Consider the following 17445-nt stretch of genomic DNA (forward strand, 5'->3'; position numbering starts at 1 on the left):
ATAAGCACGAGGCCCTGGGGCTGGGGAGACGCTCAGTGGGTGAAGTTCTTGGGCAAGAGCTTCAGGACTTGAGTTTGGATTCCCCAGGGGAGACAGGCTGCTCCCCAGAGTTTGCCAGTTGCAGCTTGCTACTGTAGTCTGCTGTCTTAGGAACTAAGGCTGTAGCTCAGTGGGACAGCACTTGGGCTAGCACATGCCTAGCATGCATGGGGTCCTAGGAGAGAGAGAGAGAGAGAGAGAGAGAGAGAGAGAGAGAGAGAGAGAGAGAGAGAGAGTGTGTGTGTGTGTGAGAGAGAGAGAGAGAGAGAGAGAGAGAGAGAGAGAGAGAGAGAGAGAGAGAGAGAGATATTATGGGGCTGGAGAGATGATTTGGCAGTCAAGAGCTCTTCCTGCTCTTAGAGAGAGCTGAGTATGATTCTCAGCACCCAAATGGTGCCTCCCAACTGTCTGTAACTTTGGTTGTGGGATTCAATACTTCTTTCTGCCACGTAGTGGCAGTGCACACCTTTAATCCCAGCTCTCCAGAGGCAGAGGCAGGTAGATCTCTGCGAATTTGAGGCCAGCCTGGTCTACAAAGTGAGTCCAGGACAGCAAAGGCTACACAGAGAAACCCTGTCTCAAAAAAAAAATTCAATACTTCTTTCTGGTCTCACTTAGGGCACTGCTTGCATGTAGAGGCTGCATAGACACATACACATAAAATAAGCACAATGCACATAAACAAAATACACATAAAATAAAAGAATAGATCTTTTTATGGTGAGAAAGTATCTATTTAGAAGTAGCCAGCTGGGGTCAGTCTAGATGATCCCAATCTTGTTGGCAACATCAAGAGCATCCTAAGCAGGAGTCAACCAAACATATGTCTTCTTCTCTCCATCAGGCCTTATCAGGGTACAGACTTGGCCATATTGATGTCATAGAGTTTCTTTACAGCCTGTATGGTCTGGTGCTTGTTAGCCTTGACATCCACACTGAACACCAGTGTGCTGTTGTCTTCTGTCTTCTTTGCAGCTGATCAGTGGCCGGGAGCTTTTGATAATGGCATAGTGGTCCAGCTTCTTCCTCCTGGCCCACTCTTTCAAGGGTACTTGGACTGCCTCTAGAGCCGCAGGGTCTTGGGCTGCTGGAAGCTGGGTGACATGCACATCTTCTTCTTGTGGCTGTGGATGCCTTTCAGCACTGCCTCCGTAGCTTCCAAGGCCTTCACTTTGGCTTTGGAAGGAACAGTAGCTTCCTTCTTCTCTTTCCACGCCACCTTGGTGAAAAGAATAAATCTTTTTCAAAAGAAAGAAGGAATTTCTTAGGTTTCAATGTTACTGAGTTGGTAGAGTGTTTGCTTAGCGTGCATGAAGCCTTAGTCTCAGTTTCCAGCACCTCAAAAATAATTAACAAAAAAATCAGGCGAGGCAGCAGGTAGAGGTAGAGTAACACAAGTCTAATGTCAATCTTGGCAGAGAGAGGGAGGGAGGGAGGGAGGGAGAGAGAGAGAGAGAAGGAAAGAGGAAGAGATCCTGGCATTATAGGTATTATATTCTTGGTCCATGTAAGAGACCCCTTCAACATCGGACTACCTGGCATCAAGTGAGCATGTGTTCAGAGCAGCTCAGTGTGAACCGGATCTTAGCAGAACTACCTAAGGCAGTCTGGGCCTGATAGCAGGTCAATATAAAGTTTGTTAGTGAGCTAGGCGTGGTGGTGCACAGGCAGAAGCATCACAAGTAGAAAGCTAGCCTGGGCTACAGAACAAAACCCTGTCTCAGGCAGGCGTGGTGATGCACGCCTTTAATCCCAGCACTCAGGAGGCAGAGGCAGGTGGATCTCTGTGAGTTCAAGGCCAGCCTGGTCTACAAAGCAAGTCTAGGACCACCAAGGGTACACAGAGAGACAAAAACAACAACAACAACAACAACAACAAAAAACCCACAAAAAACTGTCTCAAAAGAAGACAAACAACAACCAGAAAAGGGGAGAGGGAAGATGCAAGAGAAGAAATTACCCAATGCTTGGAGCTGTAGACATTATGCCTTCATTATTTATTGTTGTATAGAAAAAGAAGAGGTGAAAGGAGAACATACCCTCGGAAATAAAGGCAGCAGCAAACAGTTTAATTAACCAAAGACATAAAAGGAAGGACCAGCTGGCAGTGGTGGTGCACACCTTTAATCTCAGCAGAAGCAGAGTTCAAGGCCAGGCTGGTCTACACAGCCAAGGCTATACAGAGAAACCTTGTCTTGAAGAAGAAGAAGAAGAAGAAGAAGAAGAAGAGGAGGAGGAGGAGGAGGAAGGAGAAGAAGAAGAGGAGGAGGAAGAAGAAATAATAATAATAATAATAATAATAATAATAATAATAATAATAAGAAGAAGAAGAAGAAGAAGAAGAAGAAGAAGAAGAAGAAGAAGAAGAAGAAGAAGAAGGACCAAAGATCAGAGACAGCAACGGAACAGAACACAGCGACATCTGCAAAGTTTTCTGTACACAGAGAGTTAGAGTAAATATTTTAAGCTCACAGGCTTTCTCTCGCAACTCTGCTGCCACATAGAAGCCATCACAGGCCAAATCTTCTTAGTGCCTGTTGTGTGGGTAGTATTTTGTAAAAACAAGCTGTGCTAGTTAGTTGGGTTGTTTGTTTGTTTTTCTTTTTCTTTTTTTTTTTTTTTTTTTTTTTTGTCAATTTGACACTAGGTAGGGTCATCTAGGGAGGGGTATCTCTTACTAAGAAAATGTCTCCATCAGATTGGCCTCTAGGCAAGTCTGTGAGGTATCTTCCTGACTGATGTGGAAGGGCCAGCCCACTGTAGGTGGTGCCACCCCTGGACAGTGGTGGCACACTCCTTTAATCCCAGCACGTGGGTGGCAGAGGCAGACAAATCTTTACCTTTGAGGCCAGCCTGGTCTACAGAGCAAGTTCCAGGACAGTCAGGGCTATTACATAGAGAAACCTTGCCTCGCTAGAAACAGCAACAACAAAAAAATAATGATTTACAAAAGTAAGCTCTTACTCACCAAGGCTGGTGTAACTATTGCTGTTAGCCAAGTTGCCAGCAACAGAGACTAAAATACTCAGTGTCCAGTCCAGTACCTAACCAGTCACTTGGTACCAAGGTGATTACAAGGCCCCTTGCCCTGGAGTAGAAGAAGTAATTCTACATCCACACTAGAGTTAGCCTTGTTTTTAAAGACATTTGTTCGGAAACCCTGTTGCTAAGGTTGCAGCCCACCGTGATGGGAAAGCCCTGAGCTCGGCACTAAGTGGAAGCCTCCCTTTGTCAGCAGGGCTTCCTCTTTTCTGTGTGACCTCATCTGGAGAGTGTCCCTAGGCACAGATGCCTCTAACCACATCTGGGCTATGACCTTCGATACAATTCCCTGCAAAATGCTCTCTCCCTGCTGCCCATAGGGTAATTAGGCACTGTGTTCTCCTTCGTATGACAGTACTGTGCTGCCAAATGCAAGTAAAGCATCCCTGGCACTTCAAGCCCAGCCAATAGTGTGCACCTACCCTGGGAGCCCTCCACCCACTCCCCAAGAACTATGTAGCCTTCCTTTGTTCACCCCAAATAAAGCTGAGTAGTCTCACTGAAGGTGGCTCCAGGAAGTTTCGTTTCTGTGGTGCTCATGGACCATCTGAATACTCAGTTTATCACTTGTGCTCTCTTTGTCCTCAGGGACTGGTGGCCAAGGATCCCTGGGGGGTAAGGAGACCCACATGTATTCTTTTTTTAAAAATATTTTATTATTTATTCATATTACATCTCAATTGTTATTCCATCCCTTGTATCCTCCCATTCCTCCCTCCCTCCCATTCTCCCCTAACTCCTCTCCCCTATGACCGTGACTGAGGGGGACCTCCTCCCCCTGTATATGCTCATAGGGGATCAAGCCCTCTATCCTTCCTCTGAGTGCCACCAGGCCTCCCCATCCAGGGGACATGGTCAATTATGGGGCACCAGAGTTCATGTGAAAGTCAGTCACCTCTCTCCACTCAGCTGTGGAAACTGTCTGTCCATAGCTAGATCTGGGTACAGGTTCGAAGTTTACTGCACATATTGTCCTTGGCTGGTGCCATAGTTTGAGCAGAATCCCTGAGTTTTTTTTTTAACCCACATATATTCTTAACTTTTCTGCCTACTAAATGTTGGCCAATGCCACAGACCCTTGGAGGTTTCTGCCAGTATGAAATTCTCCAGACACTGTTTCTAATCCAGAAATTCAACATACCACAAGAGGGGACAATGACTGAATGGCAATAAGATGAAGTTCAGTATTCTTTTTCCTTTCTTCCATTCTTTTTATTCTTCTTCTTTTTGTTGTTTTTTGTTTGTTTGTTTGTTTGTTTGTTTTGTTTTGTTTTCATTTTTCAAGACAGGGTTTCTCTGTGTAGCCTTGACTGTCCTGGATTCGCTTTTGTAGGCCAGGCTGGCCTCTAACTCACAGTGATCCACCTGCCTCTGCCTCCCGAGTGCTGGGATTAAAGGCGTGCGCCACCACTGCCCGGCTCTTCTTCTTCTTCTTCTTCTTCTTCTTCTTCTTCTTCTTCTTCTTCTTCTTCTTCTTCTTCTTCTTTTTTTTACTTTGAGTCTGGGTCTCCATGTAGACCTGGCTGTCCTAAATAAACCAGGCTAGTCTTGAACTCACAGACATCCTCCTGCCTCTTGCAGCTCCTGCTGCCTCGTGCCAATTCAGTGAAGTTGTACTGCCGGCTGCTGTTGTTTGCTGGTCTGCTGGTGTCCTGATGACAGAGACTGGACTTGCCCCAAGGAACTATGTCTAAAGGGGTTCACAGCCCCTTTCCCACCTAACCTACTCCTCTCCCTCGGGTTAGTGGGTTGGAAGGGAGGTAGAAGGGTTAAGAGCCCTAAATAAAGTAGGTTTTTGGAAAATCTAAGCCTACAGTCTTCTCTTAAAGATGAAACCACTCCCAGGTCCTAAGCTGAATTTCTCAGATCATGGTGTAGTTTGCAGAAGCAGAGGCAAGCTCAAATCCTCATGACTCTCGGCTCAGCTGGCAAAAACAGGGAAGGTGGTAGATTGCTCAACTTGATTTTTAAAATGTAAAGAAAGAATACTTCATACTTTTTCACTGGGTTGATAGATGGGAAAAATCCTTAAATTCACAGAGTAAAGTGGGCTGTGTGCTCTTGCTTCAAGTTTCACCCAACACTAAAAGTACTTAATTTGAAATTTTGAAAAAGATAAAAGGACATAACTGGAAACATTCATTGTGACCACAGATGTGTAGGGAACAGATGTGTGGCATGTAAAGGATTTCTGCCGTGTATTGCACTGCCTCAGCCTGGTGTCACACACAGGAAAGTTTCGTGATATCTGGGAGAAATTCTCCTCCAGAAAGAGTTAATCCTCAAACTGCAATTAGTGTCTGGGGATGGCCCAGCTGGCAAAGTGCTTGTCACACAGGCACAGAGATCTAAGTTTAAATCCCTAGTGCAATGCACATAAAATTCAGGCACGAGTGCTTGAAGGATGGCTGGCTGTTAAGAATGCTTATTGCTTTTGCAGAGGACCGGAGTTCAATTCCCAGCACCCACATCAGGCTGCTGTAACTGCCTGTAATTCCTGCTCTAGGAGATCCAGCATCTTTTCTGGCTCTTGAGACACACACACACACACACACACACACACACACACACACAATTGAAAATGAAAATAGGGGCTGGAGAGATGGTTCAGAGGTTAAGAGCACTGTCTGCTCTTCCAGAGGTCCTGAGTTCAATTCCCAGCAGCCACATGGTGGCTCACAACCATCTATAATGTGATCTAATGTCCTCTTCTGGCATGCAGGCACAGCACTATATAATAATAAATAAATAAATAAATAAATAAATATAAATGAAAATAACTTGTTTTATTTTAAGTCAAGCTCTGTAGTACCCATGTGGGAAGGCTAAAGACAGGTACGTCCCTAAGCTCACTGCCTGGCCAGCCTAGCCTAATGGATGAAATTGGGGCTACAGTACATGCATGGAGGTCAGAGGAAAATGTTTGGCAATCAGTTCTCTCCTTCCACCGTGGGATCTGAAAATTGAAGTCTTCAGGCTTGCACAGTAAGTGCCTTAACTGTCTGAGCCGTTGCATTGGCCCCTAGTGTGCTATTTTTAGTTTAGCATTGCTTATATTCCTACATACTTCATTAAATTAAAAAACCCAGCAGTGGTGCTAGGAGAATTGCTGTTAATTCAAAGCCAGCCTTAAGCAAAACAAAGCAATAACAACAACAAAACCTCTCAAATTTAAAGATGATGACAGAACCTTGGAAGTTTTATATTTACATGCACAAGCGCCCACACACACACACACACACACACACACACACACACACACACGTACACACACAAGTGTGTATTACATAAACGTACATACACTGAGACACATGCACACTCACACGTATAAAACCTTACAGGTTATAATAAGTAGATATATTCACGTATGTATATATAAAACCATCTATATATAAAACCTTGGGGTTATGTATAAACTCACACATACATTTATACACCCAGACATATTTCTGAATTTCTTCTTTGGTTAAAACTTACAAGTTTAGAGCGAGGGTGCTGCACTGAGCATGCTGGGCCGATGGAGCACAGCTGTCCTCTCAGCACTCAGGACCCTGAGACAAGACGGCTACAAACTCAGTCTCAGAGGGAGGGGAGGACTGTGGGCGGAAGGGAGGGGCATGTGGGTGGGTGTGTTTAGACTTTATTGTTGTTTTTTTGTTTTTTGTTTTTTTTTTTCCAGCCAGGGTTTCTCTGTGTTAGCCTTGGCTGTCCTGGACTCATTTTGTAGACCAGGCTGGCCTCGAACTCACAGCGATCCACCAGCCTCTGCCTCCTGAGTGCTGAGATTAAAGGCCACCACGCCCAGCATGTTTAGACTTATAAGCCCTTCTATTCCCATGCTTTTTTTTTTTTTAATTGTTTGGGAACAAATCCAAGGCTTCAGGCCCAGATCCTCTTTGAGTTTTTCTTTTTCCTTTCTTAGAGGGCAGGCCTAAAACTTACAGCAACTCCCCTGCCTCTGCCTTGAAAGTGCTGAATGGCAGATGCGAGCCCACAGTCAGCTCTTTTTGCTCCTTTTCATTATTGCCACTTTACTTGATTATCTAGTAAATTGATACAGATATAGAGATAGAGATAGAGATAGAGGATCAATAGATGATAGATAGATAGATCAACTTTTTAATATTGGTTTTGTTCTTTTGTTTGTTTTGTTTTGTTTCGTTTTTGAGACCGGGTTTTTCTGTGTTATCTTGGCTGTCCTGGACTCGCTTTGTAGACCAGGCTGGCCTCGAACCCACAGCGATCTGCCTGCCTCTGCCTCCCGAGTGCTGGGATTACAGGCGTGTGCCACCATGGCCGGCAACATTTTGATACTGCAACAAATACTAAGATAATCAAGTTATAAAGAACAAAAGTTTATTTTGGCCCAAAGTTTTTGAGCTTTTGCCTGTGATGGGCTGGTTCCATTGCTTTGGGGAGAGCCAGCATACATGGTGGGAAGCTGGTGGCAGAGGAAACAGCTCATCCGTGGCTGCTATGTGAAGAAGAATAGGCCAGGGCCTTAGTTCTTCTAGGACGTCCCTCAATGACAGAAGACTTCCCACTCCACCACCTCCCAACAGAGCCAACACAAGGACCCAAGTCCCCTACTGCATGGGCTAGATCTAAAGCACAGCAGCATCCTTCAAAGGATTTCCATCTGGGGCTGGAGCGATGGCTCAGTTGGTTGGTGAAATGCTTGCTGTGAGAGCGTGAGGCCCTGAGTTCAATCCCCAGAAAACACACAATGAAGCATTCAGGGCATTCGCCCCTGTGCAGTCACACCCCAATAGCATGCGCCTTTGATCCCAGCGTGAGAGAAGAGGAGACCAGCAGGTCCCTGTGTGTGGTGCTTAGGTGAGCGATGTCTCCCACAGCCTCAGGCATTAGAACATTTGGTCCCCGGTTGGTGGTGCTGTTTGGGGACATTTAGGAGGAAGCACATCACTGGGCTGGACTTTGAGCGCTTAAAGCTTCACTCCAACTTCCAGCCCACTTTCTCGGCTTTGTGCTCCTGTGTCCCAGTTCCTTCCTCCTGCCACCGTGCCTGTCATTTGCTGCCATGTCTTCACACCACAATGTGAACCATAAACTTTTCTTCTATGAGTTGCTTTCGGCCATGGTATTTTACCACGTAACTGAAAAGAAACTAATACAGAAGTTGGCAGCAGAGAGCCGGCTGTTACTGTAAAGAACCGGAATGTAGCCAGGCATGGTGGCTCATGCCTTTAATCCCAGCACTCGGGAGGCAGAGGCAGGTGGATTGCTGTGAGTTCAAGGCCAGCCTGGTCTTACAAGGAGTCCAGGACAGCCAAGGCTACACAGAGAAACCCTGGCTGGAAAAAAACAAAAACAAACCAAAACAAACAAAACCAAAACAAAAGAACGCATGATTTTTAGAGAAGCTGCTGAGGCCAGGCAGCATGCGGCAGGGGTGTCCGTGAAGCTGTGAAAGCGAATGAGCGATGAGAGCCTCAGTTCAAGTGAGCTGACACCGTCTTCTGCACTCTTGGATACCTGCACTAGCATCTGCATGTCTGCACACACACACACACACACACACACACACACACACACACACACACAAACACACACACAATTATAAAAATAAGTAAATCTTATAGCACTCCTCCTATAGTGAAGTCCTGTACACACGGAATCCTGTCTAGATTACTTATGACGCCTGATCCAACATGAGTGCTACGTAGGTGGATACAGCATATCACCTAGGAGACAATGACAAGACATAAACCTGCATACATTCAGTACAGAAGCAAAGCCTTTCTATGCATGCTTGGGTGAACCTATGGGTTCTGTTTCCCAGGGGGAGTGAGGGCCAACAGTATCTCCTGAAGAGCGTAACTTTCTGAGTTTTGGCACGGGCGTGTGGTCAGCTTTCATAGATAAACTCAGTGAGTTGTTTTTTTCCAAGATGGTTATAAAAGCGTAAGGTCCTCCCCCAACAACGTGATCAAAGTTTCATTGGTCCACGTTAGCAACCGCACCTGGTACTGCAATATATATTTTAATCATTTTGGTGAGAATATATTGGCAGCCCAGCATGGTGGTGCACACCTTTAATCCCAGCGTTCAGGAGGCAGAGGCAGGCAGATTGTTGTGAGTTCAAGGCCAGCCTGGTCTACGAAGCAAATCCAGGACATCCAGGGCTACACAGGAAGACCCTGTCTCAAAAAACCACAGAGAGAGAGAGAGAGAGAGAGAGAGAGAGAGAGAGAGAGAGAGAGAGAGAATATTAGCAACCCATAACCCATCTGTGTGTGTGTGTTGAGACAGTATCTCCATATAGTCTTTAAGTTTGCTCTGGAGCTGAGGTTTTGAACTTTTTAGCAGCGTTCCCCACCCCATATCTGGTTATCATTATGGTTTTATTTATTTATCTATTATTTATTTGTTTTGGTGTTTGAGACAAGGTTTCTTTGTGTGCCCCTGGCTGTCCTGGATCAGGCTGCCCTCAAACTCACAGAGATAAGCCTGTTTCTGCCTCACTGAGTGCTGGGAGCAAAGGTATAAGCCACCATACCCAACTTATCATGTTGGGTTTTTTTGGGGTTTTTTTTGTTTTTTGTTTTTTGTTTTTTTTTTTGAGACAGGGTTTCTCTGTGTAGCCTTGGCTGTCCTGGACTCACTTTGTAGACCAGGCTGGCCTCGAACTCACAGTGACCTACTATCCTCTGCCTCCTGAGTGCTGGGATCAAAGGCATGCGTCACCATGCCCTGCTTGTGTTGGCTTTTTAAATCTATGAATTTATATAGTTTAAAATATATAGTTAGGGGTGCTGGAGAGATGACTCAGAGGATAAGAACACAATCTGTTCTTCCAGAGGTCCTGAGTTCAGTTCCCAGCAACCACACGGTGGCTCATAACCATCTATAATGAGATCAGGATCCCTCTTTTGGCCAGCAGATGTACATGCAGATAGAGCACTGTATATATAATAAATGAATAAATCTTTTAAAAAATATATAGCTGGGCAATAGTGGCACATGCTTTTATTTTAATTTTATTTTATTTCTTTATTAGTTTTACGTTTTAATGACAGGACTTGTGATGGTTTGAATAGGAACGGCCCCCATAGACTCGTGTGTTGGAAAGCTTGGCTCATAGGGAGTGGCCCTATTAGGAGGTGTGACCTTGTTGGAGTGGGTGTAGCCTTGTTGGAGGAAGTATGACATTGTGGAGGTGGTTTTGTGGTCTCATAAGCTAAAGCTATGCCCAATATGGTACACAATCTCCTTCTACTGCCTGTGGATCAAGATGTAGAACTCTCAGCTCCTTCTCTAGCACCATGTCTGCCTGCACCCTGCCATGCTTCTCACCATGATTATAAAGGACTAAACCTCTGAAACTGTAAGCCACCCCCAATTAAATGTTTTCCTTTATTTATGGTTGTGAGTCTAGGCTTTAACGGCTGAGCCATCTCTCCAGCCCACATGATTTCCTTTATAAGAGTTGCCATGGGGCTGGAGAAACAGCTCAGAGGTTAAGAGCACTGACTGCTCTTCTAGAGGTCCTGAGTTCAATTCCCAGCAACCACGTGGTGGCTCACAACCATCTATAATGAGATCTGATGCCCTCTTCTGGCCTGCAGGTGTATGTGCAGGCAGAGCACTGCATTAAAAAAAAAAAGTTGCCAGGGTTGCAGGGCAGTGGTGGTGCAGGCCTTTAATCCCAACACTCAGGAGGCAGAGGCAGGAGAATCTCTGTGAGTTTGAGGCCAGCCTGGTCTACAGAGCGAGTTCCAAGGCAGCCAAGGCTACACAGAGAAACCCTATCTTAAAAAAAAAAAAAAAAGAAAGTTGCCGTGGTTGTGGCATCTCTTCACACCAATATAACTCTAACTAACACATCTTGGCCATATATGTCTGTTTGTGGCAGCACCACCCAGCTGGCGCACGCCTTTAATCCCAGCACTTGGGAAGCAGAGGCAGGTGCAGCTCTGTGAGTTCAAGGCCAGCCTGGTTTGCAAAGCAAGTTCCAGAATAGCACACACACACACACACACACACACACACACACACACACACACACACACATTCTCCACACCCACCTTGCCTCCTCCTTGTGGGAAGAAGTGGAGAGATGGCTTATTGGTTAAGAGCACTTGCTTTTTTTTTTGTTTTTGTTTTTGTTTTTGTTTTTCGAGACAGGGTTTCTCTGTGTAGCCTTGGCTGTCCTGGACTCGCTTTGTAGACCAGGCTGGCCTCAAACTCACAGCGATCCACCTGCCTCTGCCTCCCGAGTGCTGGGATTAAAGGCGTGCGCCACCACACCTGGCTCAAGCACCTTTTTCTATTTTTTCCAAGACAGGGTTTCCCTGTGTGGCCCTGGCTGTCCTGGAACTCAATCTGTAGACCAGGCTCACAGGGATCCACCTGCCTTTGCACCCCAAATTCTACGATTAAAGATGTGCACCAATACTGTCAGGTTTGCTCATTTCCTAATAAAGACAGAAAATGGAGTGAGGGAGAGATAGACCTGTTTTTTAGGATCTCAAGTGCGGGATTGGAACCGTCTTGTGAGAGAACAGGTGAGGTTAATCCACTAGAAGACCAACCACCTCCTGCGAGAGCTTGATTGTTGCCAGCTGAAAAGATCCCGTGAACAGACTCTGGGAGGAGATATATAAATGAGCCCAGAACTGGAGGCGGGGCTTTTGGAGACTTGGGATGGATTTGGCTGTTCATAGCTGCACTTTGAGAAGCCCCTAGAGAGAACTGCTTGAGTGAAGGCTTCGGGGCTTCGGCTCCTGCTGAGGTTCTGGGTTCTGGTTACTCCAGGTTCCAGCAGAAGAAATCGTGCAGCTCACGCCCGGAGAATCGTTCCTCGGAACTGATATCCTTATGGTTTTGTTATTGTGTCCATTAATCCTCATTTCCTATTGTTTTGGTTAGTCGGGTTATAAGTGACATATGCTCAGTCACTAAGTTGTTAGTAAAATATATTGGTTAAGAAAATCGAGCATACAGGGCTGGAGAGATGGCTCAGTGGTTAAGAGCGCCGCCTGCTCTTCCAGAGGTCCTGAGTTCAATTCCCAGCAACCACACGGTGGCTCGAAACCATCTATAATGTGATCTGATGCTCTCTTCTGAAGATAAAGCACTCATATACAAAAAATAAATAAATCTTAAAAAAAAAAAAAAGAAGAAAATTGAGCATACAATGGAGTGTATCCAGAGAGAAGGGGAGAAGGGTGGGGAAGCCATATGCAGGATATATTATTTGAGGGGGAAATCTATTTTCAATAAAAGGAGAAGAAGTAAAACAAATTAAATAAAATAATAAATAAAGATGAGAGAGAGAGATTGGGATTGGGATCTAGAATGCAAACATGATCTGATCTTGTGGATACTGGCCTGGGCCTCTGGGGAGAGTTGATAGACCTAAAGAGAGAGAGAGGGAGAGAGGGAGAGAGGGAGAGAGGGAGAGAGGGAGAGAGAGAGAGAGAGAGAGAGACAACTGAGGAAACAGGACCGGAGTTAAGTATGCTTGACAGATGGTGGGGCTGGCAAATGAAGGTTCATTGCAGGCCGGAGGGACTTGAGCAAATTTACATTATCTTGAGAAATTAATGTGACTTGACTTCTTTTAGGAATGGGCTAGGAGAGGAACTGCAAGAATTAGTCTCAGGTGCTGGCTCCTGGAGCTCAGAGGCCATGATACTTGGGTCCAGTATACACTAGAGAGTGCACGCGGCTTTCCAGCTAGATAGAACTTAGCTCGAACCGCATCATCATCCTTCTCTCAAGTGGTTGTCACTGGAGCTTCAGAGTCAGAGAGAAGCCGTTAGCACAGTCGTGAGGGGCAGTGCCTGCACCCCAGGAGCCTGCACATGCTCACTCGTGTGCTGACCTCAGGAGACTATAGTGAAAAGCAAATAAGATTTTTTAAAAAATGTGGTCAGATTGGGACTAGACCGATGAGGTCAAATGATCTCCCAAGTCCGTCTTTGGGGTCCTGACATGAAGCTTAGGTTTAAAGGGAAGCAAGGTCTGCCGTCCAGCCGAGGCGTGTACCATCATGGCCTCAGCTCTGGTCTTCTATTTAGAACTCTGGGAAATCTCTTGTGAGGAGACAAGCTCTTCCTCTGGTGCTCCAGGCCTTTTTCCTCTCCCAGCATGCAATTCCTGAGGAGATCCTCATATTATTGTTATTGTTTAAAGATTTATTTATTTATTATGTATACAGTGCACAGATCACATTACAGATGGTTGTGAGCCACCATGTGGTTGCTGGGAATTGAACTCAGGACCTCTTAACCACTGAGCCATCTCTCCAACCTCCCCCGCCCCATATTATTTTTTAATGTGGGGGTTTTGTTTTGTTTGGTTTTAATTTGGCTTTGGTTTTTTGAGACGTGGTTTCCCTTTGTAGCCTTGACTGTCCCGGGCTCACTTTGTAGACCAGGCTGGCCTTGAACTCACAGCAATCCTCCTGCTTCTGTCTCTCTGAGTACTGGGATTAAAGGCCACCACGCCTGGTGACTAAATGTGGCATTTATTATCTTTCAGGTACATGAAGGCAGCTGACCAGGGCACAAATGCTATAGAAAAGACAGTTTGTGATTCTCAGTACCTAAAACGAAGGGACATCTAACACAGCGCAAGGACACATGGGAAAGGACGGCAGTCGGCTAGAGAGGAGGAGGAATGAAGAGAAAGCAGGAAAGGGAGAAGCAAGGCGAACCGGTCAAGCAGGTGGAGCCGCTGTGGGCGTGGCCACAGTTTGCTGCCGCAGGCTAAGCAGCCATAGCGCAGGTTAGCGACAAGGAGCATTGCCTTAGGAAGAGCCCAGTAAAGGGAGTGCGTGAATGTCTTTGGCATTGGTTGTTTTGTATATGCAAGACCCCTCAGAATGCAGCAATTTGCAATCTTTCAGACACAGCAAATGGCCAACCCAACAAAGGGGGGGAGGGGAGAGAAAAAGCCATTGACAATATACTCACTTAATTAAAAAATAAATATTTAGCCAGATGCGGTGGTGCACACGTTTAATCCCAGCGTTTGGGAGGCAGAGGCAGGTGGATCCCTGTGAGTTCGAGGCCAGCCTGGTCTACAAAGCAAGTCTAGGACAGCCAAAGCTACACAGAGAAACCCTGTCTGGAAAAAAACAAAAACAAAAGCAAAAGCAAACCCCAAAATTACTATTATATTCTATCTCTACCAATCCATCTCTATCAATCTGTCTGTCTGACTATCTCTTTACTTGTGTGTATGTGGAGGTCATGGGGATTGAACGCAGGTTTCCAGGCTTGCCTTTAATTGTTGAGCATGCTCATTGGCCCTGAATGAATCTCTGAAAGGTAAATTCATTCTTCTTTTTTTTTTTAAATTTAATTTATGTGCATTGGTGTGAGGGTGTCAGATCTTGGAGTTACAGACAGTTGTGAGCTGTCATGTGGGTGCTGGGAATTGAACCCCGGTCCTTTGGAAGAGCAGGCAGTGCTCTTACCACTGAACCATCTCTCTAGCCCCGGTAAATTCATTCTTAATTCCTGAGATAGAAGCAATTTGTCATAACTTATCATTCTTTTTATTTAAAAAACTGAATTCAAAGCATTTTAGATAGAGCCATTTATAGTAATGAGGAGACAAATTGGTTCTTTCTTTTTTTTAAAATTTGTATGCATTGGTGCTTTGCCTGCGTCTATGTCTATTTGAGGGTATTAGGTCCACTGGGACTGGAGTTACAGACAGTTGTGGGCCACTATGTGGTTTCTGGGAGTTGAACCTGGGTCCTCTAGAAGAGCAGTCAGTGTTCTTAACTGCTAAGCCATCTCTCCAGCTCCCCTTTTCTTTCTGTGCTTGTGTAGTTTTATATTAACTTGAGGCAGACTAGAGTCATCTGAAAGAAGGGCGCTGTAGTTGACAAAATGCTTCCATAAGACTGGTTTCAAGGGGCTGGAGAGACGGCTCAGAGGTTAAGAGCACTGTCTGTTCTTCCAGAGGTCCTGAATTCAATTCCCAGAAACCACAAGTGGCTCACAACCATCTATAAAAACGTGATCTGATGCCCTCTTCTGTCATGGAGGCAGAGCACTGTATACATAATAAATAAATATTAAAAAAAAAAAAAAGACTGGTTTCAAATAGCCAGGCATGGTGATGCACTCCTTTAATCCCAGCACTTAGGAAACAGAAACAAGCGGAACTCAGTGAGTTCAAGGCCATCCTGGTCTACAAAGCAAGCGCTTGAATAGCCAGGGCTGCTGTGAGAAATCCTGTGAGGGTGGGGGTGGGGGTGGGGAAATTAGGCTTCAGGCAAGCCTGTAGGGCATTTTATTAATTAGGGGTTGGTGTGAGAGGGCTCAGTTCCTTGTAGACGGTGCCACCCCTGGGCAGGTAGTCCTGGGTTCTATGAAAAGGGAGGCTAAGCAAGCCAGTAAGGCCTCCCCCGCCTTACCGTGGCCTCTGCATCATCTCCTGCCTGTAGGAGCCTGCCTTGCTTGACTTCCTGTCCCTTGCTGCTTTTGACGGTGGTGGTGATACAGAACTATGAATGAAATAAATGTTTCCCAGGCTGGAGAGGTGGCTCAGAGGTTAAGAGCACTGGCTGCTCTTCCAAAGGTCCTGAGTTCAATTCTCAGCAACCACATAGTGGCTCACACCCATCTATAATGAGATCTGGTGCCCTTTTCTGGTGTGCAGGTGTACATGCAGGCAAGAACACTGTATACATAATCAATAAATAAATCTTTAAAAAAAAAAAAAGAAAAGAAATAAACAGCTTCCCTCCCCAAGTTGCTTTTGGCCATGGTCTCTAGTCACAGCAATAGAGACCCTAACTAGGACAAACATCTTAGTCAGTCATAGTGTAAAGCTCAAGCCGAGGCCTAGGAATGTAGTTCAGGTGATAGAAGCTTGCCCAACCTTTACAGAAGCTCTTTGATTGATCCCCAGCAGTGCATAAAGCTAAGCAAGGTAGCACACGGGAGTAGAGGCAAGAGTATATGGCAAGTGCATATGAGTGCAGGTGCCAGCACTCACAGCAGGTTGTGCTACTGTTGGTGCCAGGAACCACATGAGGTCTCTGTAAAACTTTCAAGTGTTGAGCCATCTCTTAAGTTCCTATTTATTTTTTGGGACAAAATTTCACATTATATAGCCCAGGCTGGCCTTCAACTTAGTAGGTAGTCCAAGCTAGCCTTTGGCTTTGAACTTATGACCCTCCCATCTCTTTGTCTTCGGTGCTGGGATTATACACATACACCATCATGTCCAGCAGGCACATATTTTTAAAAAATATTTGTTTTATTATTATTTTCTAAAGATTTATTTATTTATTATTATGTATACAGTGCTCTGCCTGCTTGTACACCTGCAGGCCAGAAGAGGGCGTCAGATCACATTATAGATGGTTGTGAGCCACCATGTGGTTGCTGGGAATTGAACTCCTAACCTCTGGAAGAGCAGTCAGTGCTCTTAACCTCTGAGCCAACTCTTCAGCCCGATGATGATGATGATGATGATGATGATGTTTTGTTTTGTTTTGTTTTCCGAGACAGGGTTTCTCTGTGTAGTCTTGGCTGTCCTGGACTCACTTTGTAGACCAGGCTGGTCTCAGACTCATAGAAATCCACCTGTCTCTGCCTCCCAAGTGCTGGGATTAAAGGCGTGTACCACCACGCCCATCTACCAAAAAGATTTATTTCTATTTTATGTGCATGAGCATTTTACCCACATGTATGAAAATGGAACTGGAGTTGTAGATGTTTGTGAGCTACCCTATGGGTGCTGGGAATTGAACCTGGATCTTCTGGAAAAACAACCAGTGCTCTTAACTGCTGAGCTATCTCTCCAGCCCCAAATATATATATATTTGATTTATTACTTTCCCTATGTTATAAGTCTCTTTGAACACTGACAAACACAGTTCCACAGTGTCAGAGTGTTCCGCTGAGTGAAGGCACCATGATTTGCATGACAATTTCCTGTGAGAGAGCATCAAGATTGTTTCCAGCTGTTGGCTGTGGCGAGCGCTCTCTTCCAGGATATTTCTTCCCTATAGAATCCTAGAAGGTACAAGGATGACTCAAAGCATTTGCACTTTTCAGGCTTCTGCAAACTTCCTTTCAGAGATCTTACACAACAGCATGCCTGGAGCCCTGCGTGCCTCTCTGCACAGGGGCCAGCGCTGGGTGTTACCCTTCCTTTCCACCTGTGCCAATCTGATAGGTGAGAAAATGCCACTCTACACTGCTGCTGCCTGCACTTCTTCCATGTTGACAGGTGTGGTAGGCTGACAACAGCTCACTCCCAAAGATGACAGATAGGTCCATGGCCTCAGCCCTGGAGCCTATGAACGAGGTCAAGCAGTCTTTCAAGATTTGATTCGGCGATGGATTGTAGTCTGGCAGAAAGGCGATC

This window comes from Acomys minous (genome assembly GCF_964271855.1).
Source record: "Acomys minous genome assembly, chromosome: 17".
Lineage (NCBI taxonomy): Eukaryota > Metazoa > Chordata > Mammalia > Rodentia > Muridae > Acomys > Acomys minous.